The sequence below is a fragment of the Phalangium opilio genome, unplaced genomic scaffold (genome assembly GCF_054372755.1).
Source record: "Phalangium opilio isolate 3A_F unplaced genomic scaffold, DU_Popi_V2 ptg000091l_1, whole genome shotgun sequence".
In the NCBI taxonomy this organism is placed as follows: domain Eukaryota; kingdom Metazoa; phylum Arthropoda; class Arachnida; order Opiliones; family Phalangiidae; genus Phalangium; species Phalangium opilio.
The window spans coordinates 383,950-400,953 of record NW_028324196.1 but is presented as its reverse complement, the minus strand read 5'-3'; the positions used below and the strand labels follow the sequence as shown (position 1 = coordinate 400,953).

At 39.9% G+C, this 17,004-nt stretch overlaps 59 non-coding genes across 59 annotated transcripts; all 59 read right to left on the bottom strand.

The window, feature by feature from the left end:
- Window positions 1-3: 3 nt before the first annotated feature.
- Window positions 4-76, bottom strand: TRNAR-UCG (transfer RNA arginine (anticodon UCG)). Its single transcript has one exon. It is a non-coding gene; the product is annotated as a tRNA-Arg (tRNA).
- Window positions 77-325: 249 nt separating this feature from the next.
- TRNAR-UCG (transfer RNA arginine (anticodon UCG)) lies at window positions 326-398 on the bottom strand. Its single transcript has one exon. It is a non-coding gene; the product is annotated as a tRNA-Arg (tRNA).
- Window positions 399-638: 240 nt separating this feature from the next.
- TRNAR-UCG (transfer RNA arginine (anticodon UCG)) lies at window positions 639-711 on the bottom strand. The gene has a single exon. It is a non-coding gene; the product is annotated as a tRNA-Arg (tRNA).
- Window positions 712-802: 91 nt separating this feature from the next.
- On the bottom strand, window positions 803-875 carry TRNAR-ACG (transfer RNA arginine (anticodon ACG)). Its single transcript has one exon. It is a non-coding gene; the product is annotated as a tRNA-Arg (tRNA).
- Window positions 876-966: 91 nt separating this feature from the next.
- Window positions 967-1,039, bottom strand: TRNAR-UCG (transfer RNA arginine (anticodon UCG)). The gene has a single exon. It is a non-coding gene; the product is annotated as a tRNA-Arg (tRNA).
- A 403-nt stretch (window positions 1,040-1,442) lies between these two features.
- Window positions 1,443-1,515, bottom strand: TRNAR-UCG (transfer RNA arginine (anticodon UCG)). The gene has a single exon. It is a non-coding gene; the product is annotated as a tRNA-Arg (tRNA).
- Window positions 1,516-1,765: 250 nt separating this feature from the next.
- TRNAR-UCG (transfer RNA arginine (anticodon UCG)) lies at window positions 1,766-1,838 on the bottom strand. The gene has a single exon. It is a non-coding gene; the product is annotated as a tRNA-Arg (tRNA).
- A 249-nt stretch (window positions 1,839-2,087) lies between these two features.
- On the bottom strand, window positions 2,088-2,160 carry TRNAR-UCG (transfer RNA arginine (anticodon UCG)). Its single transcript has one exon. It is a non-coding gene; the product is annotated as a tRNA-Arg (tRNA).
- Window positions 2,161-2,409: 249 nt separating this feature from the next.
- Window positions 2,410-2,482, bottom strand: TRNAR-UCG (transfer RNA arginine (anticodon UCG)). Its single transcript has one exon. It is a non-coding gene; the product is annotated as a tRNA-Arg (tRNA).
- Window positions 2,483-2,723: 241 nt separating this feature from the next.
- Window positions 2,724-2,796, bottom strand: TRNAR-UCG (transfer RNA arginine (anticodon UCG)). The gene has a single exon. It is a non-coding gene; the product is annotated as a tRNA-Arg (tRNA).
- A 91-nt stretch (window positions 2,797-2,887) lies between these two features.
- Window positions 2,888-2,960, bottom strand: TRNAR-ACG (transfer RNA arginine (anticodon ACG)). Its single transcript has one exon. It is a non-coding gene; the product is annotated as a tRNA-Arg (tRNA).
- Window positions 2,961-3,046: 86 nt separating this feature from the next.
- On the bottom strand, window positions 3,047-3,119 carry TRNAR-ACG (transfer RNA arginine (anticodon ACG)). The gene has a single exon. It is a non-coding gene; the product is annotated as a tRNA-Arg (tRNA).
- A 91-nt stretch (window positions 3,120-3,210) lies between these two features.
- On the bottom strand, window positions 3,211-3,283 carry TRNAR-ACG (transfer RNA arginine (anticodon ACG)). The gene has a single exon. It is a non-coding gene; the product is annotated as a tRNA-Arg (tRNA).
- A 91-nt stretch (window positions 3,284-3,374) lies between these two features.
- TRNAH-AUG (transfer RNA histidin (anticodon AUG)) lies at window positions 3,375-3,447 on the bottom strand. The gene has a single exon. It is a non-coding gene; the product is annotated as a tRNA-His (tRNA).
- A 91-nt stretch (window positions 3,448-3,538) lies between these two features.
- TRNAR-ACG (transfer RNA arginine (anticodon ACG)) lies at window positions 3,539-3,611 on the bottom strand. The gene has a single exon. It is a non-coding gene; the product is annotated as a tRNA-Arg (tRNA).
- Window positions 3,612-3,702: 91 nt separating this feature from the next.
- TRNAR-UCG (transfer RNA arginine (anticodon UCG)) lies at window positions 3,703-3,775 on the bottom strand. The gene has a single exon. It is a non-coding gene; the product is annotated as a tRNA-Arg (tRNA).
- Window positions 3,776-4,024: 249 nt separating this feature from the next.
- Window positions 4,025-4,097, bottom strand: TRNAR-UCG (transfer RNA arginine (anticodon UCG)). The gene has a single exon. It is a non-coding gene; the product is annotated as a tRNA-Arg (tRNA).
- A 241-nt stretch (window positions 4,098-4,338) lies between these two features.
- Window positions 4,339-4,411, bottom strand: TRNAR-ACG (transfer RNA arginine (anticodon ACG)). Its single transcript has one exon. It is a non-coding gene; the product is annotated as a tRNA-Arg (tRNA).
- A 245-nt stretch (window positions 4,412-4,656) lies between these two features.
- Window positions 4,657-4,729, bottom strand: TRNAR-UCG (transfer RNA arginine (anticodon UCG)). Its single transcript has one exon. It is a non-coding gene; the product is annotated as a tRNA-Arg (tRNA).
- Window positions 4,730-5,628: 899 nt separating this feature from the next.
- Window positions 5,629-5,701, bottom strand: TRNAR-UCG (transfer RNA arginine (anticodon UCG)). Its single transcript has one exon. It is a non-coding gene; the product is annotated as a tRNA-Arg (tRNA).
- Window positions 5,702-6,108: 407 nt separating this feature from the next.
- On the bottom strand, window positions 6,109-6,181 carry TRNAR-ACG (transfer RNA arginine (anticodon ACG)). Its single transcript has one exon. It is a non-coding gene; the product is annotated as a tRNA-Arg (tRNA).
- An 82-nt stretch (window positions 6,182-6,263) lies between these two features.
- TRNAR-UCG (transfer RNA arginine (anticodon UCG)) lies at window positions 6,264-6,336 on the bottom strand. The gene has a single exon. It is a non-coding gene; the product is annotated as a tRNA-Arg (tRNA).
- A 393-nt stretch (window positions 6,337-6,729) lies between these two features.
- On the bottom strand, window positions 6,730-6,802 carry TRNAR-ACG (transfer RNA arginine (anticodon ACG)). Its single transcript has one exon. It is a non-coding gene; the product is annotated as a tRNA-Arg (tRNA).
- A 91-nt stretch (window positions 6,803-6,893) lies between these two features.
- TRNAR-UCG (transfer RNA arginine (anticodon UCG)) lies at window positions 6,894-6,966 on the bottom strand. The gene has a single exon. It is a non-coding gene; the product is annotated as a tRNA-Arg (tRNA).
- Window positions 6,967-7,052: 86 nt separating this feature from the next.
- Window positions 7,053-7,125, bottom strand: TRNAR-ACG (transfer RNA arginine (anticodon ACG)). Its single transcript has one exon. It is a non-coding gene; the product is annotated as a tRNA-Arg (tRNA).
- A 91-nt stretch (window positions 7,126-7,216) lies between these two features.
- Window positions 7,217-7,289, bottom strand: TRNAR-ACG (transfer RNA arginine (anticodon ACG)). Its single transcript has one exon. It is a non-coding gene; the product is annotated as a tRNA-Arg (tRNA).
- A 255-nt stretch (window positions 7,290-7,544) lies between these two features.
- TRNAR-UCG (transfer RNA arginine (anticodon UCG)) lies at window positions 7,545-7,617 on the bottom strand. Its single transcript has one exon. It is a non-coding gene; the product is annotated as a tRNA-Arg (tRNA).
- Window positions 7,618-7,866: 249 nt separating this feature from the next.
- Window positions 7,867-7,939, bottom strand: TRNAR-UCG (transfer RNA arginine (anticodon UCG)). Its single transcript has one exon. It is a non-coding gene; the product is annotated as a tRNA-Arg (tRNA).
- A 241-nt stretch (window positions 7,940-8,180) lies between these two features.
- On the bottom strand, window positions 8,181-8,253 carry TRNAR-ACG (transfer RNA arginine (anticodon ACG)). Its single transcript has one exon. It is a non-coding gene; the product is annotated as a tRNA-Arg (tRNA).
- A 255-nt stretch (window positions 8,254-8,508) lies between these two features.
- Window positions 8,509-8,581, bottom strand: TRNAR-ACG (transfer RNA arginine (anticodon ACG)). Its single transcript has one exon. It is a non-coding gene; the product is annotated as a tRNA-Arg (tRNA).
- Window positions 8,582-8,672: 91 nt separating this feature from the next.
- Window positions 8,673-8,745, bottom strand: TRNAR-UCG (transfer RNA arginine (anticodon UCG)). The gene has a single exon. It is a non-coding gene; the product is annotated as a tRNA-Arg (tRNA).
- A 249-nt stretch (window positions 8,746-8,994) lies between these two features.
- TRNAR-UCG (transfer RNA arginine (anticodon UCG)) lies at window positions 8,995-9,067 on the bottom strand. The gene has a single exon. It is a non-coding gene; the product is annotated as a tRNA-Arg (tRNA).
- Window positions 9,068-9,308: 241 nt separating this feature from the next.
- On the bottom strand, window positions 9,309-9,381 carry TRNAR-ACG (transfer RNA arginine (anticodon ACG)). Its single transcript has one exon. It is a non-coding gene; the product is annotated as a tRNA-Arg (tRNA).
- A 91-nt stretch (window positions 9,382-9,472) lies between these two features.
- On the bottom strand, window positions 9,473-9,545 carry TRNAR-ACG (transfer RNA arginine (anticodon ACG)). Its single transcript has one exon. It is a non-coding gene; the product is annotated as a tRNA-Arg (tRNA).
- Window positions 9,546-9,795: 250 nt separating this feature from the next.
- TRNAR-ACG (transfer RNA arginine (anticodon ACG)) lies at window positions 9,796-9,868 on the bottom strand. Its single transcript has one exon. It is a non-coding gene; the product is annotated as a tRNA-Arg (tRNA).
- Window positions 9,869-10,123: 255 nt separating this feature from the next.
- On the bottom strand, window positions 10,124-10,196 carry TRNAR-UCG (transfer RNA arginine (anticodon UCG)). The gene has a single exon. It is a non-coding gene; the product is annotated as a tRNA-Arg (tRNA).
- A 399-nt stretch (window positions 10,197-10,595) lies between these two features.
- Window positions 10,596-10,668, bottom strand: TRNAR-ACG (transfer RNA arginine (anticodon ACG)). Its single transcript has one exon. It is a non-coding gene; the product is annotated as a tRNA-Arg (tRNA).
- A 91-nt stretch (window positions 10,669-10,759) lies between these two features.
- On the bottom strand, window positions 10,760-10,832 carry TRNAR-UCG (transfer RNA arginine (anticodon UCG)). The gene has a single exon. It is a non-coding gene; the product is annotated as a tRNA-Arg (tRNA).
- Window positions 10,833-11,073: 241 nt separating this feature from the next.
- TRNAR-ACG (transfer RNA arginine (anticodon ACG)) lies at window positions 11,074-11,146 on the bottom strand. The gene has a single exon. It is a non-coding gene; the product is annotated as a tRNA-Arg (tRNA).
- Window positions 11,147-11,237: 91 nt separating this feature from the next.
- Window positions 11,238-11,310, bottom strand: TRNAR-UCG (transfer RNA arginine (anticodon UCG)). The gene has a single exon. It is a non-coding gene; the product is annotated as a tRNA-Arg (tRNA).
- Window positions 11,311-11,719: 409 nt separating this feature from the next.
- TRNAR-ACG (transfer RNA arginine (anticodon ACG)) lies at window positions 11,720-11,792 on the bottom strand. The gene has a single exon. It is a non-coding gene; the product is annotated as a tRNA-Arg (tRNA).
- A 255-nt stretch (window positions 11,793-12,047) lies between these two features.
- On the bottom strand, window positions 12,048-12,120 carry TRNAR-UCG (transfer RNA arginine (anticodon UCG)). The gene has a single exon. It is a non-coding gene; the product is annotated as a tRNA-Arg (tRNA).
- A 399-nt stretch (window positions 12,121-12,519) lies between these two features.
- TRNAR-ACG (transfer RNA arginine (anticodon ACG)) lies at window positions 12,520-12,592 on the bottom strand. The gene has a single exon. It is a non-coding gene; the product is annotated as a tRNA-Arg (tRNA).
- A 91-nt stretch (window positions 12,593-12,683) lies between these two features.
- Window positions 12,684-12,756, bottom strand: TRNAR-UCG (transfer RNA arginine (anticodon UCG)). The gene has a single exon. It is a non-coding gene; the product is annotated as a tRNA-Arg (tRNA).
- A 249-nt stretch (window positions 12,757-13,005) lies between these two features.
- Window positions 13,006-13,078, bottom strand: TRNAR-UCG (transfer RNA arginine (anticodon UCG)). Its single transcript has one exon. It is a non-coding gene; the product is annotated as a tRNA-Arg (tRNA).
- An 82-nt stretch (window positions 13,079-13,160) lies between these two features.
- TRNAR-ACG (transfer RNA arginine (anticodon ACG)) lies at window positions 13,161-13,233 on the bottom strand. Its single transcript has one exon. It is a non-coding gene; the product is annotated as a tRNA-Arg (tRNA).
- Window positions 13,234-13,324: 91 nt separating this feature from the next.
- On the bottom strand, window positions 13,325-13,397 carry TRNAR-UCG (transfer RNA arginine (anticodon UCG)). The gene has a single exon. It is a non-coding gene; the product is annotated as a tRNA-Arg (tRNA).
- A 408-nt stretch (window positions 13,398-13,805) lies between these two features.
- TRNAR-ACG (transfer RNA arginine (anticodon ACG)) lies at window positions 13,806-13,878 on the bottom strand. The gene has a single exon. It is a non-coding gene; the product is annotated as a tRNA-Arg (tRNA).
- A 91-nt stretch (window positions 13,879-13,969) lies between these two features.
- TRNAR-UCG (transfer RNA arginine (anticodon UCG)) lies at window positions 13,970-14,042 on the bottom strand. Its single transcript has one exon. It is a non-coding gene; the product is annotated as a tRNA-Arg (tRNA).
- An 86-nt stretch (window positions 14,043-14,128) lies between these two features.
- TRNAR-ACG (transfer RNA arginine (anticodon ACG)) lies at window positions 14,129-14,201 on the bottom strand. Its single transcript has one exon. It is a non-coding gene; the product is annotated as a tRNA-Arg (tRNA).
- A 91-nt stretch (window positions 14,202-14,292) lies between these two features.
- TRNAR-UCG (transfer RNA arginine (anticodon UCG)) lies at window positions 14,293-14,365 on the bottom strand. Its single transcript has one exon. It is a non-coding gene; the product is annotated as a tRNA-Arg (tRNA).
- A 404-nt stretch (window positions 14,366-14,769) lies between these two features.
- TRNAR-ACG (transfer RNA arginine (anticodon ACG)) lies at window positions 14,770-14,842 on the bottom strand. Its single transcript has one exon. It is a non-coding gene; the product is annotated as a tRNA-Arg (tRNA).
- A 91-nt stretch (window positions 14,843-14,933) lies between these two features.
- TRNAR-UCG (transfer RNA arginine (anticodon UCG)) lies at window positions 14,934-15,006 on the bottom strand. The gene has a single exon. It is a non-coding gene; the product is annotated as a tRNA-Arg (tRNA).
- A 408-nt stretch (window positions 15,007-15,414) lies between these two features.
- On the bottom strand, window positions 15,415-15,487 carry TRNAR-ACG (transfer RNA arginine (anticodon ACG)). The gene has a single exon. It is a non-coding gene; the product is annotated as a tRNA-Arg (tRNA).
- A 91-nt stretch (window positions 15,488-15,578) lies between these two features.
- TRNAR-ACG (transfer RNA arginine (anticodon ACG)) lies at window positions 15,579-15,651 on the bottom strand. Its single transcript has one exon. It is a non-coding gene; the product is annotated as a tRNA-Arg (tRNA).
- Window positions 15,652-15,742: 91 nt separating this feature from the next.
- On the bottom strand, window positions 15,743-15,815 carry TRNAR-UCG (transfer RNA arginine (anticodon UCG)). Its single transcript has one exon. It is a non-coding gene; the product is annotated as a tRNA-Arg (tRNA).
- Window positions 15,816-16,214: 399 nt separating this feature from the next.
- TRNAR-ACG (transfer RNA arginine (anticodon ACG)) lies at window positions 16,215-16,287 on the bottom strand. Its single transcript has one exon. It is a non-coding gene; the product is annotated as a tRNA-Arg (tRNA).
- A 91-nt stretch (window positions 16,288-16,378) lies between these two features.
- Window positions 16,379-16,451, bottom strand: TRNAR-UCG (transfer RNA arginine (anticodon UCG)). Its single transcript has one exon. It is a non-coding gene; the product is annotated as a tRNA-Arg (tRNA).
- A 408-nt stretch (window positions 16,452-16,859) lies between these two features.
- Window positions 16,860-16,932, bottom strand: TRNAR-ACG (transfer RNA arginine (anticodon ACG)). The gene has a single exon. It is a non-coding gene; the product is annotated as a tRNA-Arg (tRNA).
- Between the last annotated feature and the right edge of the window lie 72 nt (window positions 16,933-17,004).

The window sequence follows — 17,004 nt, the reverse complement described above, 5'->3', positions numbered from 1 at the left end:
AACCGAGCTTGCCAGGACTCGAACCTGGAATCTTCTGCTTCGAAGGCAGACGCGTTATAAATTACGCCACAAGCCCTTGCTTCGCATTATAAATAAATTTCCACACATTGTATTTATGCATTCTTTATGACGCATAAAAGATCTTTTACGAAAATAAACAAAGAGCTTGCCCGGACTCGAACCTGGAATTTTCTGCTCCGTAGGCAGACGCGTTATCCATTGCGCCACAAGCCCGTTAGAGGTTGATCAAAATGATATTGAACCATTGAAATATTATAAATTTCCCTTCCGTTATACTCTAATGATAATCTTTAAATGGTAATACCGAGCTTGCCAGGACTCGAACCTGGAATTTTTTGCTTCGAAGGCAGACGCGTTATCCATTACGCCACAAGCCCGTGCTTCAAATTATAAATATAATTTCAGACATTGTATTTATGCATTCTTTATGACGCATAAAATATCTTTTACGAAAATAAACAAAGAGCTCCCCAGGACTAGAACCTGGAATCTTCTGCTCCGTAGGCAGACGCGTTATCCATTGCGCCACCAGCCCGTTAGAGGTTGATCAAAATGATATTGAAGCATTGAAATATTATAAATTTCCCTTCCGATATACTCTAATAATCATCTTTTACCGAGCTTGCCAGGACTCGAACCTGGAATCTTCTGCTTCGAAGGCAGACGCGTTATCCATTGCGCCACAAGCCCGTTATAGGCTGATCAAAATGCTATTGAAGCATTGAAATATTATAAATTTCCCTTCCGTTTTACTCCAATAATCATCTTTAAATGGTAATACCGAGCTTGCCAGGACTCGAACCTGGACTTTTCTGCTCCGTAGGCAGACGCGTTATCCATTGCGCCACAAGCCCATTAGATGTTGATCAAAATGATATTGAAGCATTGCAATATTATAAATTTCCCTTCCGTTATACTCTAATAATCATCTTTAAATGGTAATACCGAGCTTGCCAGGACTCGAACCTGGAATCTTCTGCTTCGAAGGCAGACGCGTTATCCATTACGCCACAAGCCCTTGCTTCGTATTATAAATAAAATTTCCAAACATTGTATTTATGCATTCTTTATGACGCATAAAAGATCTTTTACGAAAATAAGAAAAGAACTTGCCAGGAGTCGAACCTGGAATCTTTTGCTCCGTAGCAGACGCGTTATCCATTGCGCCACAAGCCCGTTAGAGGTTGACAAAAATGATATTGAAGCATTGCAATATTATAAATTTCCCTTCCGTTATACTCTAATAATCATCTTTAAATGTTAAAACCGAGCTTGCCAGGACTCGAACCTGGAATCTTTTGCTCCGTAGCAGACGCGTTATCCTTTGCGCCACAAGCCCGTTAGAGGTTGACAAAAATGATATTGAAGCATTGAAATATTATAAATTTCCCTTCCGATATACTCTAATAATCATCTTTTACCGAGCTTGCCAGGACTCGAACCTGGAATCTTCTGCTTCGAAGGCAGACGCGTTATCCATTACGCCACAGGCCCTTGCTACGTATTATAAATAAAATTTCCAGACATTGTATTTATGCATTCTTTATGATGCATAAAAGATCTTTAACGAAAATAAACAACGAGCTTGCCAGGACTCGAACCTGAAATCTTCTGCTCCGTAGGCAGACGCGTTATCCATTTTGCCACAAGCCCGTTAGAGGTTGATCAAAATGCTATTGAAGCATTGAAATATTATAAATTTCCCTTCCGTTAAACTCTAATAATCATCTTTATATGTTAATACCGAGCCTGCCAGGACTCGAACCTGGAATCTTCTGCTTCGAAGGCAGACGCGTTATCCATTACGCCACAAGCCCTTGCTTCGTATTATAAATAAAATTTCCAAACATTGTATTTATGCATTCTTTATGACGCATAAAAGATCTTTTACGAAAATAAGAAAAGAGCTTGCCAGGAGTCGAACCTGGAATCTTTTGCTCCGTAGCAGACGCGTTATCCATTGCGCCACAAGCCCGTTAGAGGTTGATCAAAATGATATTGAAGCATTGAAATATTATAAATTTCCCTTCCGTTATACTCTAATAATCATCTTTAAATGTTAAAACCGAGCTTGCCAGGACTCGAACCTGGAGTCTTCTGCTTCGAAGGCAGACGCGTTATAAATTACGCCACAAGCCCTTGCTTCGCATTATAAATAAATTTCCAGACATTGTATTTATGCATTCTTTATGACGCATAAAAGATCTTTTACGAAAATAAACAAAGAGCTTGCCCGGACTCGAACCTGGAATTTTCTGCTCCGTAGGCAGACGCGTTATCCATTGCGCCACAAGCCCGTTAGAGGTTGATCAAAATGATATTGAACCATTGAAATATTATAAATTTCCCTTCCGTTATACTCTAATGATAATCTTTAAATGGTAATACCGAGCTTGCCAGGACTCGAACCTGGAATTTTCTGCTTCGAAGGCAGACGCGTTATCCATTACGCCACAAGCCCGTGCTTCGCATTATAAATATAATTTCCAGACATTGTATTTATGCATTCTTTATGACGCATAAAATATCTTTTACGAAAATAAACAAAGAGCTCCCCAGGACTAGAACCTGGAATCTTCTGCTCCGTAGGCAGACGCGTTATCCATTGCGCCACCAGCCCGTTAGAGGTTGATCAAAATGATATTGAAGCATTGAAATATTATAAATTTCCCTTCCGATATACTCTAATAATCATCTTTTACCGAGCTTGCCAGGACTCGAACCTGGAATCTTCTGCTTCGAAGGCAGACGCGTTATCCATTGCGCCACAAGCCCGTTATAGGCTGATCAAAATGCTATTGAAGCATTGAAATATTATAAATTTCCCTTCCGTTTTACTCCAATAATCATCTTTAAATGGTAATACCGAGCTTGCCAGGACTCGAACCTGGAATTTTCTGCTCCGTAGGCAGACGCGTTATCCATTGCGCCACAAGCCCTTGCTTCGTATTACAAATAAAATGTCCATACATTGTATTTATGCATTCTTTATGACGCATAAAAGATCTTTAACGAAAATAAACAACGTGCTTGCCAGGACTCGAACCTGGAATTTTCTGCTCCGTAGGCAGACGCGTTATCCATTGCGCCACAAGCCCGTTATAGGTTGATCAAAATGCTATTGAAGCATTGAAATATTATAAATTTCCCTTCCGTTTTACTCCAATAATCATCTTTAAATGGTAATACCGAGCTTGCCAGGACTCGAACCTGGAATTTTCTGCTCCGTAGGCAGACGCGTTATCCATTGCGCCACAAGCCCGTAAGAGGTTGATCAAAGTGATATTGAAGCATTGAAATATTATAAATTTCCCTTCCGTTAAACTCTAATAATCATCTTTATATGTTAATACCGAGCTTGCCAGGACTCGAACCTGGAATCTTCTGCTCCATAGGCAGACGCGTTATCCATCGCACCACAAGCCCGTTGTAGGTTGATCAAAATGCTATTGAAGCATTGAAATATTATAAATTTCCCTTCCGTTTTACTCCAATAATCATCTTTAAATGGTAATACCGAGCTTGCCAGGACTCGAACCTGGACTTTTCTGCTCCGTAGGCAGACGCGTTATCCATTGCGCCACAAGCCCATTAGATGTTGATCAAAATGATATTGAAGCATTGCAATATTATAAATTTCCCTTCCGTTATACTCTAATAATCATCTTTAAATGGTAATACCGAGCTTGCCAGGACTCGAACCTGGAATCTTCTGCTTCGAAGGCAGACGCGTTATCCATTACGCCACAAGCCCTTGCTTCGTATTATAAATAAAATTTCCAAACATTGTATTTATGCATTCTTTATGACGCATAAAAGATCTTTTACGAAAATAAGAAAAGAGCTTGCCAGGAGTCGAACCTGGAATCTTTTGCTCCGTAGCAGACGCGTTATCCATTGCGCCACAAGCCCGTTAGAGGTTGATCAAAATGATATTGAACCATTGAAATATTATAAATTTCCCTTCCGTTATACTCTAATAATCATCTTTAAATGTTAAAACCGAGCTTGCCAGGACTCGAACCTGGAATCTTCTGCTTCGAAGGCAGACGCGTTATAAATTACGCCACAAGCCCGTGCTTCGCATTATAAATAAAATTTCCAGACATTGTATTTATGCATTCTTAATGACGCATAAAATATCTTTTATGAAAATAAACAAAGAGCTCCCCAGGACTAGAACCTGGAATCTTCTGCTCCGTAGGCAGACGCGTTATCCATTGCGCCACCAGCCCGTTAGAGGTTGATCAAAATGATATTGAAGCATAGAAATATTATAAATTTCCCTTCCGATATACTCTAATAATCGTCTTTTCCCGAGCTTGCCAGGACTCGAACCTGGAATCTTCTGCTCCGTAGGCAGACGCGTTATCCATTGCGCCACAAGCCCGTTATAGGCTGATCAAAATGATATTGAAGCATTGCAATATTATAAATTTCCCTTCCGTTATACTCTAATAATCATCTTTAAATGTTAAAACCGAGCTTGCCAGGACTCGAACCTGGAATCTTTTGCTCCGTAGCAGACGCGTTATCCTTTGCGCCACAAGCCCGTTAGAGGTTGACAAAAATGATATTGAAGCATTGAAATATTATAAATTTCCCTTCCGATATACTCTAATAATCATCTTTTACCGAGCTTGCCAGGACTCGAACCTGGAATCTTCTGCTTCGAAGGCAGACGCGTTATCCATTACGCCACAGGCCCTTGCTACGTATTATAAATAAAATTTCCAGACATTGTATTTATGCATTCTTTATGATGCATAAAAGATCTTTAACGAAAATAAACAACGAGCTTGCCAGGACTCGAACCTGAAATCTTCTGCTCCGTAGGCAGACGCGTTATCCATTTTGCCACAAGCCCGTTAGAGGTTGATCAAAATGCTATTGAAGCATTGAAATACTATAAATTTCCCTTCCGTTATACTCTAATGATAATCTTTAAATGGTAATACCGAGCTTGCCAGGACTCGAACCTGGAATTTTCTGCTTCGAAGGCAGACGCGTTATCCATTACGCCACAAGCCGTGCTTCGCATTATAAATAAAATTTTCAGACATTGTATTTATGCATTCTTTATGACGCATAAAATATCTTTTACGAAAATAAACAAAGAGCTCCCCAGGACTAGAACCTGGAATCTTCTGCTCCGTAGGCAGACGCGTTATCCATTGCGCCACCAGCCCGTTAGAGGTTGATCAAAATGATATTGAAGCATTGCGATATTATAAATTTCCCTTCCGTTTTACTCCAATAATCATCTTTAAATGGTAACACCGAGCTTGCCAGGACTCGAACATGGAATTTTCTGCTCCGTAGGCAGACGCGTTATCCATTGCGTCACAAGCCCGTTAGAGCTTGATCAAAATGATATTGAAGCATTGCGATATTATAAATTTCCCTTCCGTTTTACTCCAATAATCATCTTTAAATGGTAATACCGAGCTTGCCAGGACTCGAACCTGGAATCTTATGCTCCGTAGGCAGACGCGTTACCCATTGCGCCACAACCCGTTAGAGGTTGATCAAAATGATATTGAAGCATTGCAATACTATAAATTTCCCTTCCGTTATACTCTAATAATCATCTTTAAATGTTAATACCGAGCTTGCCAGGACTCGAACCTGGAATCTTCTGCTTCGAAGGCAGACGCGTTATCCATTACGCCACAAGCGCTTGCTTCGCATTATAAATAAATTTCCCGACATTGTATTTATGCATTCTTTATGACGCATAAAAGATCATTTACGAAAATAAACAAAGAGCTTGCCAGGATTCGAACCTGGAATCTTCTGCTCCGTAGACAGACGCGTTATCCGTTGCGCCACAAGCCAATAGAGCTTGATCAAAATGATATTGAACCATTGAAATATTATAAATTTCCCCTCCGTTATACTCTAATGATAATCTTTAAATGGTAATACCGAGCTTGCCAGGACTGGAACCTGGAATTTTCTGTTTCGAAGGCAGACACGTTATCCATTACGCCACAAGCCCGTGCTTCGCATTATAAATAAAATTTCCAGACATTGTATTTATGCATTCTTTATGACGCATAAAGGATCTTTTACGAAAATAAAAAAAGAGCTTGCCAGGACTCGAACCTGGAATCTTCTGCTCCGTAGGCAGACGCGTTATCCATTGCGCCACCAGCCCGTTAGAGGTTGATCAAAATGATATTGAAGCATTGAAATATTATAAATTTCCCTTCCGATATACTCTAATAATCATCTTTTACCGAGCTTGCCAGGACTCAAACCTGGAATCTTCTGCTTCGAAGGCAGACGCGTTATCCATTGCGCCACAAGCCCGTTATAGGTTGATCAAAATGCTATTGAAGCATTGAAATATTAAAAATTTCCCTTCCGTTTTACTCCAATAATCATCTTTAAATGTTAATACCGAGCTTGCCAGGACTCGAACCTGGAATTTTCTGCTCCGTAGGCAGAAGCGTTATCCATTACGCCACAGGCCCTTGCTTCGTATTACAAATAAAATGTCCATACATTGTATTTATGCATTCTTTATGACGCATAAAAGATCTTTAACGAAAATAAACAACGTGCTTGCCAGGACTCGAACCTGGAATTTTCTGCTCCGTAGGCAGACGCGTTATCCATTGCGCCACATGCCCGTTAGAGGTTGATCAAAATGATAAATTTCCCTTCCGTTATACTCTAATAATCATCTTTAAATGTTAATACCGAGCTTGCCAGGACTCGAACCTGGAATTTTCTGCTCCGTAGGCAGACGCGTTATCCATTGCGCCACAAGCCCGTAAGAGGTTGATCAAAATGATATTGAAGCTTTGAAATATTATAAATTTCCCTTCCGTTAAACTCTAATAATCATCTTTATATGTTAATACCGAGCTTGCCAGGACTCGAACCTGGAATCTTCTGCTTCGAAGGCAGACGCGTTATCCATTACGCCACAGGCCCTTGCTTCGTATTACAAATAAAATGTCCATACATTGTATTTATGCATTCTTTATGACGCATAAAAGATCTTTAACGAAAATAAACAACGTGCTTGCCAGGACTCGAACCTGGAATTTTCTGCTCCGTAGGCAGACGCGTTATCCATTGCGCCACAAGCCCGTTATAGGTTGATCAAAATGCTATTGAAGCATTGAAATATTATAAATTTCCCTTCCGTTTTACTCCAATAATCATCTTTAAATGGTAATACCGAGCTTGCCAGGACTCGAACCTGGAATTTTCTGCTCCGTAGGCAGACGCGTTATCCATTGCGCCACAAGCCCGTAAGAGGTTGATCAAAATGATATTGAAGCTTTGAAATATTATAAATTTCCCTTCCGTTAAACTCTAATAATCATCTTTATATGTTAATACCGAGCTTGCCAGGACTCGAACCTGGAATCTTCTGCTCCATAGGCAGACGCGTCATCCATCGCGCCACAAGCCCGTTAGATGTTGATCAAAATGATATTGAAGCATTGCAATATTATAAATTTCCCTTCCGTTACACTCTAATAATCATCTTTAAATGGTAATACCGAGCTTGCCAGGACTCGAACCTGGAATCTTCTGCTTCGAAGGCAGACGCGTTAACCATTACGCCACAAGCCCTTGCTTCGTATTATAAATAAAATTTCCAAACATTGTATTTATGCATTCTTTATGACGCATAAAAGATCTTTTACGAAAATAAGAAAAGAGCTTGCCAGGAGTCGAACCTGGAATCTTTTGCTCCGTAGCAGACGCGTTATCCATTGCGCCACAAGCCCGTTAGAGGTTGATCAAAATGATATTGAACCATTGAAATATTATAAATTTCCCTTCCGTTATACTCTAATAATCATCTTTAAATGTTAAAACCGAGCTTGCCAGGACTCGAACCTGGAATCTTCTGCTTCGAAGACAGACGCGTTATAAATTACGCCACAAGCCCGTGCTTCGCATTATAAATAAAATTTCCAGACATTGTATTTATGCATTCTTTATGACGCATAAAATATCTTTTACGAAAATAAACAAAGAGCTCCCCAGGACTAGAACCTGGAATCTTCTGCTCCGTAGGCAGACGCGTTATCCATTGCGCCACCAGCCCGTAAGAGGTTGATCAAAATGATATTGAAGCATTGAAATATTATAAATTTCCCTTCCGATATACTCTAATAATCGTCTTTTACCGAGCTTGCCAGGACTCGAACCTGGAATCTTCTGCTCCGTAGGCAGACGCGTTATCCATTGCGCCACAAGCCCGTTATAGGCTGATCAAAATGCTATTGAAGCATTGAAATATTATAAATTTCCCTTCCGTTTTACTCCAATAATCATCTTTAAATGGTAATACCGAGCTTGCCAGGACTCGAACCTGGAATCTTCTGCTCCATAGGCAGACGCGTCATCCATCGCGCCACAAGCCCGTTATAGGTTGATCAAAATGCTATTGAAGCATTGAAATATTATAAATTTCCCTTCCGTTTTACTCCAATAATCATCTTTAAATGGTAATACCGAGCTTGCCAGGACTCGAACCTGGACTTTTCTGCTCCGTAGGCAGACGCGTTATCCATTGCGCCACAAGCCCGTTAGATGTTGATCAAAATGATATTGAAGCATTGCAATATTATAAATTTCCCTTCCGTTACACTCTAATAATCATCTTTAAATGGTAATACCGAGCTTGCCAGGACTCGAACCTGGAATCTTCTGCTTCGAAGGCAGACGCGTTAACCATTACGCCACAAGCCCTTGCTTCGTATTATAAATAAAATTTCCAAACATTGTATTTATGCATTCTTTATGACGCATAAAAGATCTTTTACGAAAATAAGAAAAGAGCTTGCCAGGAGTCGAACCTGGAATCTTTTGCTCCGTAGCAGACGCGTTATCCATTGCGCCACAAGCCCGTTAGAGGTTGATCAAAATGATATTGAACCATTGAAATATTATAAATTTCCCTTCCGTTATACTCTAATAATCATCTTTAAATGTTAAAACCGAGCTTGCCAGGACTCGAACCTGGAATCTTCTGCTTCGAAGGCAGACGCGTTATAAATTACGCCACAAGCCCGTGCTTCTCATTATAAATAAAATTTCCAGACATTGTATTTATGCATTCTTTATGACGCATAAAATATCTTTTACGAAAATAAACAAAGAGCTCCCCAGGACTAGAACCTGGAATCTTCTGCTCCGTAGGCAGACGCGTTATCCATTGCGCCACCAGCCCGTAAGAGGTTGATCAAAATGATATTGAAGCATTGAAATATTATAAATTTCCCTTCCGATATACTCTAATAATCGTCTTTTACCGAGCTTGCCAGGACTCGAACCTGGAATCTTCTGCTCCGTAGGCAGACGCGTTATCCATTGCGCCACAAGCCCGTTATAGGCTGATCAAAATGCTATTGAAGCATTGAAATATTATAAATTTCCCTTCCGTTTTACTCCAATAATCATCTTTAAATGGTAATACCGAGCTTGCCAGGACTCGAACCTGGAATCTTCTGCTCCGTAGGCAGACGCGTTATCCATTGCGCCACGAGCCCGTTAGAGGTTGATCAAAATGATATTGAAGTATTGAAATATTACAAATTTCCCTTCCGTTATACTCTAATAATCATCTTTAAATGGTAATACCGAGCTTGCCAGGACTCGAACCTGGAATATTTTGCTTCGAAGGCAGACGCGTTATCCATTACACCACAGGCCCTTGCTTCGTATTACAAATAAAATTTCCAAACATTGTATTTATGCATTCTTTATGACGCATAAAGGATCTTTTACGAAAATAAAAAAAGAGCTTGCCAGGACTCGAACCTGGAATCTTCTGCTCCGTAGGCAGACGCGTTATCCATTGCGCCACAAGCCCTTTAGAGGTTGAGCAAACTGAAATTGAAGATTTGAAATATTATAAATTTCCCTTCCGTTATACTCTAATAATCATCTTTAAATGGTAATACCGAGCTTGCCAGGACTCCAACCTGGAATCTTATGCTTCGTAGGCAGACGCGTTATCCATTGCGCCACAAGCCCGTTAGAGGTTGATCAAAATGATATTGAAGCATTGAAATATTATAAATTTCCCTTCCGTTAAACTCTAATAATCATCTTTAAATGGTAATACCGAGCTTGCCAGGACTCGAACCTGGAATCTTCTGCTTCGAAGGCAGACGCGTTATCCATTACGCCACAAGCCCTTGCTTCGTATTATAAATAAAATTTCCAAACATTGTATTTATGCATTCTTTATGACGCATAAAAGATCTTTTACGAAAATAAGAAAAGAGCTTGCCAGGAGTCGAACCTGGAATCTTTTGCTCCGTAGCAGACGCGTTATCCATTGCGCCACAAGCCCGTTAGAGGTTGATCAAAATGATATTGAAGCATTGCAATATTATAAATTTCCCTTCCGTTATACTCTAATAATCATCTTTTACTGAGCTTGCCAGGACTCGAACCAGGAATCTTCTGCTTCGAACGCGGACGAGTTATCCATTACGCCACAGGCCCTTGCTACGTATTATAAATAAAATTTCCAAACATTGTATTTAGGCATTCTTTATGACGCATAAAGGATCTTTTACGAAAATAAAAAAAGAGCTTGCCAGGACTCGAACCTGGACTTTTCTGCTCCGTAGGCAGACGCGTTATCCATTGCGCCACAAGCCCGTTAGATGTTGACCAAAATGATATTGAAGCATTTCAATATTATAAATTTCCCTTCCGTTACACTCTAATAATCATCTTTAAATGGTAATACCGAGCTTGCCAGGACTTGAACCTGGAATCTTCTGCTTCGAAGGCAGACGCGTTATCCATTACGCCACAAGCCCGTGCTTCGCATTATAAATAAAATTTCCAGACATTGTATTTATGCATTCTTTATGACGCATAAAATATCTTTTACGAAAATAAACAAAGAGCTCCCCAGGACTAGAACCTGGAATCTTCTGCTCCGTAGGCAGACGCGTTATCCATTGCGCCACCAGCCCGTTAGAGGTTGATCAAAATGATATTGAAGCATTGAAATATTATAAATTTCCCTTCCGATATACTCTAATAATCGTCTTTTACCGAGCTTGCCAGGACTCGAACCTGGAATCTTCTGCTCCGTAGGCAGACGCGTTATCCATTGCGCCACAAGCCCGTTATAGGCTGATCAAAATGCTATTGAAGCATTGAAATATTATAAATTTCCCTTCCGTTTTACTCCAATAATCATCTTTAAATGGTAATACCGAGCTTGCCAGGACTCGAACCTGGAATCTTCTGCTTCGAAGGCAGACGCGTTATCCATTACGCCACAAGCCCTTGCTTCGTATTATAAATAAAATTTCCAAACATTGTATTTATGCATTCTTTATGACGCATAAAAGATCTTTTACGAAAATAAGAAAAGAACTTGCCAGGAGTCGAACCTGGAATCTTTTGCTCCGTAGGCAGACGCGTTATCCATTGCGCCACGAGCCCGTTAGAGGTTGATCAAAATGATATTGAAGTATTGAAATATTACAAATTTCCCTTCCGTTATACTCTAATAATCATCTTTAAATGGTAATACCGAGCTTGCCAGGACTCGAACCTGGAATATTTTGCTTCGAAGGCAGACGCGTTATCCATAACGCCACAGGCCCTTGCTTCGTATTACAAATAAAATTTCCAAACATTGTATTTATGCATTCTTTATGACGCATAAAGGATCTTTTACGAAAATAAAAAAAGAGCTTGCCAGGACTCGAACCTGGAATCTTCTGCTCCGTAGGCAAACGCGTTATCCATTGCGCCACAAGCCCGTTAGAGGTTGAGCAAACTGAAATTGAAGATTTGAAATATTATAAATTTCCCTTCCGTTATACTCTAATAATCATCTTTAAATGGTAATACAGAGCTTGCCAGGACTCCAACCTGGAATCTTATGCTTCGTAGGCAGACGCGTTATCCATTGCGCCACAAGCCCGTTAGAGGTTGATCAAAATGATATTGAAGCATTGAAATATTATAAATTTCCCTTCCGTTAAACTCTAATAATCATCTTTAAATGGTAATACCGAGCTTGCCAGGACTCGAACCTGGAATCTTCTGCTTCGAAGGCAGACGCGTTATCCATTACGCCACAAGCCCTTGCTTCGTATTATAAATAAAATTTCCAAACATTGTATTTATGCATTCTTTATGACGCATAAAAGATCTTTTACGAAAATAAGAAAAGAGCTTGCCAGGAGTCGAACCTGGAATCTTTTGCTCCGTAGCAGACGCGTTATCCATTGCGCCACAAGCCCGTTAGAGGTTGATCAAAATGATATTGAAGCATTGCAATATTATAAATTTCCCTTCCGTTATACTCTAATAATCATCTTTTACTGAGCTTGCCAGGACTCGAACCAGGAATCTTCTGCTTCGAACGCGGACGAGTTATCCATTACGCCACAGGCCCTTGCTACGTATTATAAATAAAATTTCCAAACATTGTATTTAGGCATTCTTTATGACGCATAAAGGATCTTTTACGAAAATAAAAAAAGAGCTTGCCAGGACTCGAACCTGGACTTTTCTGCTCCGTAGGCAGACGCGTTATCCATTGCGCCACAAGCCCGTTAGATGTTGATCAAAATGATATTGAAGCATTTCAATATTATAAATTTCCCTTCCGTTACACTCTAATAATCATCTTTAAATGGTAATACCGAGCTTGCCAGGACTCGAACCAGGAATCTTCTGCTTCGAAGGCAGACGCGTTATCCATTACGCCACAAGCCCTTGCTTCGTATTATAAATAAAATTTCCAAACATTGTATTTATGCATTCTTTATGACGCATAAAAGATCTTTTACGAAAATAAGAAAAGAGCTTGCCAGGAGTCGAACCTGGAATCTTTTGCTCCGTAGCAGACGCGTTATCCATTGCGCCACAAGCCCGTTAGAGGTTGATCAAAATGATATTGAACCATTGAAATATTATAAATTTCCCTTCCGTTATACTCTAATAATCATCTTAAAATGTTAAAACCGAGCTTGCCAGGACTCGAACCTGGAATCTTCTGCTTCGAAGGCAGACGCGTTATAAATTACGCCACAAGCCCGTTAGAGGTTGATCAAAATGATATTGAAGCATTGAAATATTATAAATTTCCCTTCCGATATACTCTAATAATCGTCTTTTACCGAGCTTGCCAGGACTCGAACCTGGAATCTTCTGCTCCGTAGGCAGACGCGTTATCCATTGCGCCACCAGCCCGTTATAGGCTGATCAAAATGCTATTGAAGCATTGAAATATTATAAATTTCCCTTCCGTTTTACTCCAATAATCATCTTTAAATGGTAATACCGAGCTTGCCAGGACTCGAACCTGGAATCTTCTGCTTCGAAGGCAGACAAGTTATCCATTACGCCACAAGCCCTTACTTCGTATTATAAATAAAATTTCCAAACATTGTATTTATGCATTCTTTATGACGCATAAAAGATCTTTTACGAAAATAAGAAAAGAACATGCCAGGAGTCGAACCTGGAATCTTTTGCTCCGTAGGCAGACGCGTTATCCATTGCGCCACGAGCCCGTTAGAGGTTGATCAAAATGATATTGAAGTATTGAAATATTACAAATTTCCCTTCCGTTATACTCTAATAATCATCTTTAAATGGTAATACCGAGCTTGCCAGGACTCGAACCTGGAATATTTTGCTTCGAAGGCAGACGCGTTATCCATTACGCCACAGGCCCTTGCTTCGTATTACAAATAAAATTTCCAAACATTGTATTTATGCATTCTTTATGACGCATAAAGGATCTTTTACGAAAATAAAAAAGAGCTTGCCAGGACTCGAACCTGGAATCTTCTGCTCCGTAGGCAGACGCGTTATCCATTGCGCCACAAGCCCGTTAGAGGTTGATCAAAATGATATTGAAGCATTGAAATATTATAAATTTCCCTTCCGTTAAACTCTAATAATCATCTTTAAATGGTAATACCGAGCTTGCCAGGACTCGAACCTGGAATCTTCTGCTTCGAAGGCAGACGCGTTATCCATTACGCCACAAGCCCTTGCTTCGTATTATAAATAAAATTTCCAAACATTGTATTTATGCATTCTTTATGACGCATAAAAGATCTTTTACGAAAATAAGAAAAGAGCTTGCCAGGACTCGAACCTGGACTTTTCTGCTCCGTAGGCAGACGCGTTATCCATTGCGCCACAAGCCCGTTAGATGTTGATCAAAATGATATTGAAGCATTTCAATATTATAAATTTCCCTTCCGTTACACTCTAATAATCATCTTTAAATGGTAATACCGAGCTTGCCAGGACTCGAACCTGGAATCTTCTGCTTCGAAGGCAGACGCGTTATCCATTACGCCACAAGCCCTTGCTTCGTATTATAAATAAAATTTCCAAACATTGTATTTATGCATTCTTTATGACGCATAAAAGATCTTTTACGAAAATAAGAAAAGAGCTTGCCAGGAGTCGAACCTGGAATCTTTTGCTCCGTAGCAGACGCGTTATCCATTGCGCCACAAGCCCGTTAGAGGTTGATCAAAATGATATTGAACCATTGAAATATTATAAATTTCCCTTCCGTTATACTCTAATAATCATCTTAAAATGTTAAAACCGAGCTTGCCAGGACTCGAACCTGGAATCTGCTGCTTCGAAGGCAGACGCGTTATAAATTACGCCACAAGCCCGTTAGAGGTTGATCAAAATGATATTGAAGCATTGAAATATTATAAATTTCCCTTCCGATATACTCTAATAATCGTCTTTTACCGAGCTTGCCAGGACTCGAACCTGGAATCTTCTGCTCCGTAGGCAGACGCGTTATCCATTGCGCCACCAGCCCGTTATAGGCTGATCAAAATGCTATTGAAGCATTGAAATATTATAAATTTCCCTTCCGTTTTACTCCAATAATCATCTTTAAATGGTAATACCGAGCTTGCCAGGACTCGAACCTGGAATCTTCTGCTTCGAAGGCAGACGCGTTATCCATTACGCCACAAGCCCTTACTTCGTATTATAAATAAAATTTCCAAACATTGTATTTATGCATTCTTTATGACGCATAAAAGATCTTTTACGAAAATAAGAAAAGAACATGCCAGGAGTCGAACCTGGAATCTTTTGCTCCGTAGGCAGACGCGTTATCCATTGCGCCACGAGCCCGTTAGAGGTTGATCAAAATGATATTGAAGTATTGAAATATTACAAATTTCCCTTCCGTTATACTCTAATAATCATCTTTAAAAGGTAATACCGAGCTTGCCAGGACTCGAACCTGGAATATTTTGCTTCGAAGGCAGACGCGTTATCCATTACGCCACAGGCCCTTGCTTCGTATTACAAATAAAATTTCCAAACATTGTATTTATGCATTCTTTATGACGCATAAAGGATCTTTTACGAAAATAAAAAAGAGCTTGCCAGGACTCGAACCTGGAATCTTCTGCTCCGTAGGCAGACGCGTTATCCATTGCGCCAAAAGCCCGTTAGAGGTTGAGCAAACTGAAATTGAAGATTTGAAATATTATAAATTTCCCTTCCGTTAAACTCTAATAATCATCTTTAAATGGTAATACCGAGCTTGCCAGGACTCCAACCTGGAATCTTCTGCTTCGTAGGCAGACGCGTTATCCATTGCGCCACAAGCCCGTTAGAGGTTGATCAAAATGATATTGAAGCATTGAAATATTATAAATTTCCCTTCCGTTAAACTCTAATAATCATCTTTAAATGGTAATACCGAGCTTGCCAGGACTAGAACCTGGAATCTTCTGCTTCGAAGGCAGACGCGTTATCCATTACGCCACAAGCCCTTGCTTCGTATTATAAATAAAATTTCCAAACATTGTATTTATGCATTCTTTATGACGCATAAAAGATCTTTTACGAAAATAAGAAAAGAGCTTGCCAGGAGTCGAACCTGGAATCTTTTGCTCCGTAGCAGACGCGTTATCCATTGCGCCACAAGCCCGTTAGAGGTTGATCAAAATGATATTGAAGCATTGCAATATTATAAATTTCCCTTCCGTTATACTCTAATAATCATCTTTTACTGAGCTTGCCAGGACTCGAACCAGGAATCTTCTGCTTCGAACGCGGACGAGTTATCCATTACGCCACAGGCCCTTGCTACGTATTATAAATAAAATTTCCAAACATTGTATTTATGCATTCTTTATGACGCATAAAGGATCTTTTACGAAAATAAAAAAAGAGCTTGCCAGGACTCGAACCTGGAATCTTCTGCTCCGTAGGCAGACGCGTTATCCATTGCGCCACCAGCCCGTTATAGGCTGATCAAAATGCTATTGAAGCATTGAAATATTATAAATTTCCCTTCCGTTTTACTCCAATAATCATCTTTAAATGGTAATACCGAGCTTGCCAGGACTCGAACCTGGAATCTTCTGCTTCGAAGGCAGACGCGTTATCCATTACGCCACAAGCCCTTACTTCGTATTATAAATAAAATTTCCAAACATTGTATTTATGCATTCTTTATGACGCATAAAAGATCTTTTACGAAAATAAGAAAAGAACATGCCAGGAGTCGAACCTGGAATCTTTTGCTCCGTAGGCAGACGCGTTATCCATTGCGCCACGAGCCCGTTAGAGGTTGATCAAAATGATATTGAAGTATTGAAATATTACAAATTTCCCTTCCGTTATACTCTAATAATCATCTTTAAATGGTAATACCGAGCTTGCCAGGACTCGAACCTGGAATATTTTGCTTCGAAGGCAGACGCGTTATCCATTACGCCACAGGCCCTTGCTTCGTATTACAAATAAAATTTCCAAACATTGTATTTATGCATTCTTTATGACGCATAAAGGATCTTTTACGAAAATAAAAAAGAGCTTGCCAGGACTCGAACCTGGAATCTTCTGCTCCGTAGGCAGACGCGTTATCCATTGCGCCACAAGCCCGTTAGAGGTTGATCAAAATGATATTGAAGCATTGAAATATTATAAATTTCCCTTCCGTTAAACTCTAATAAT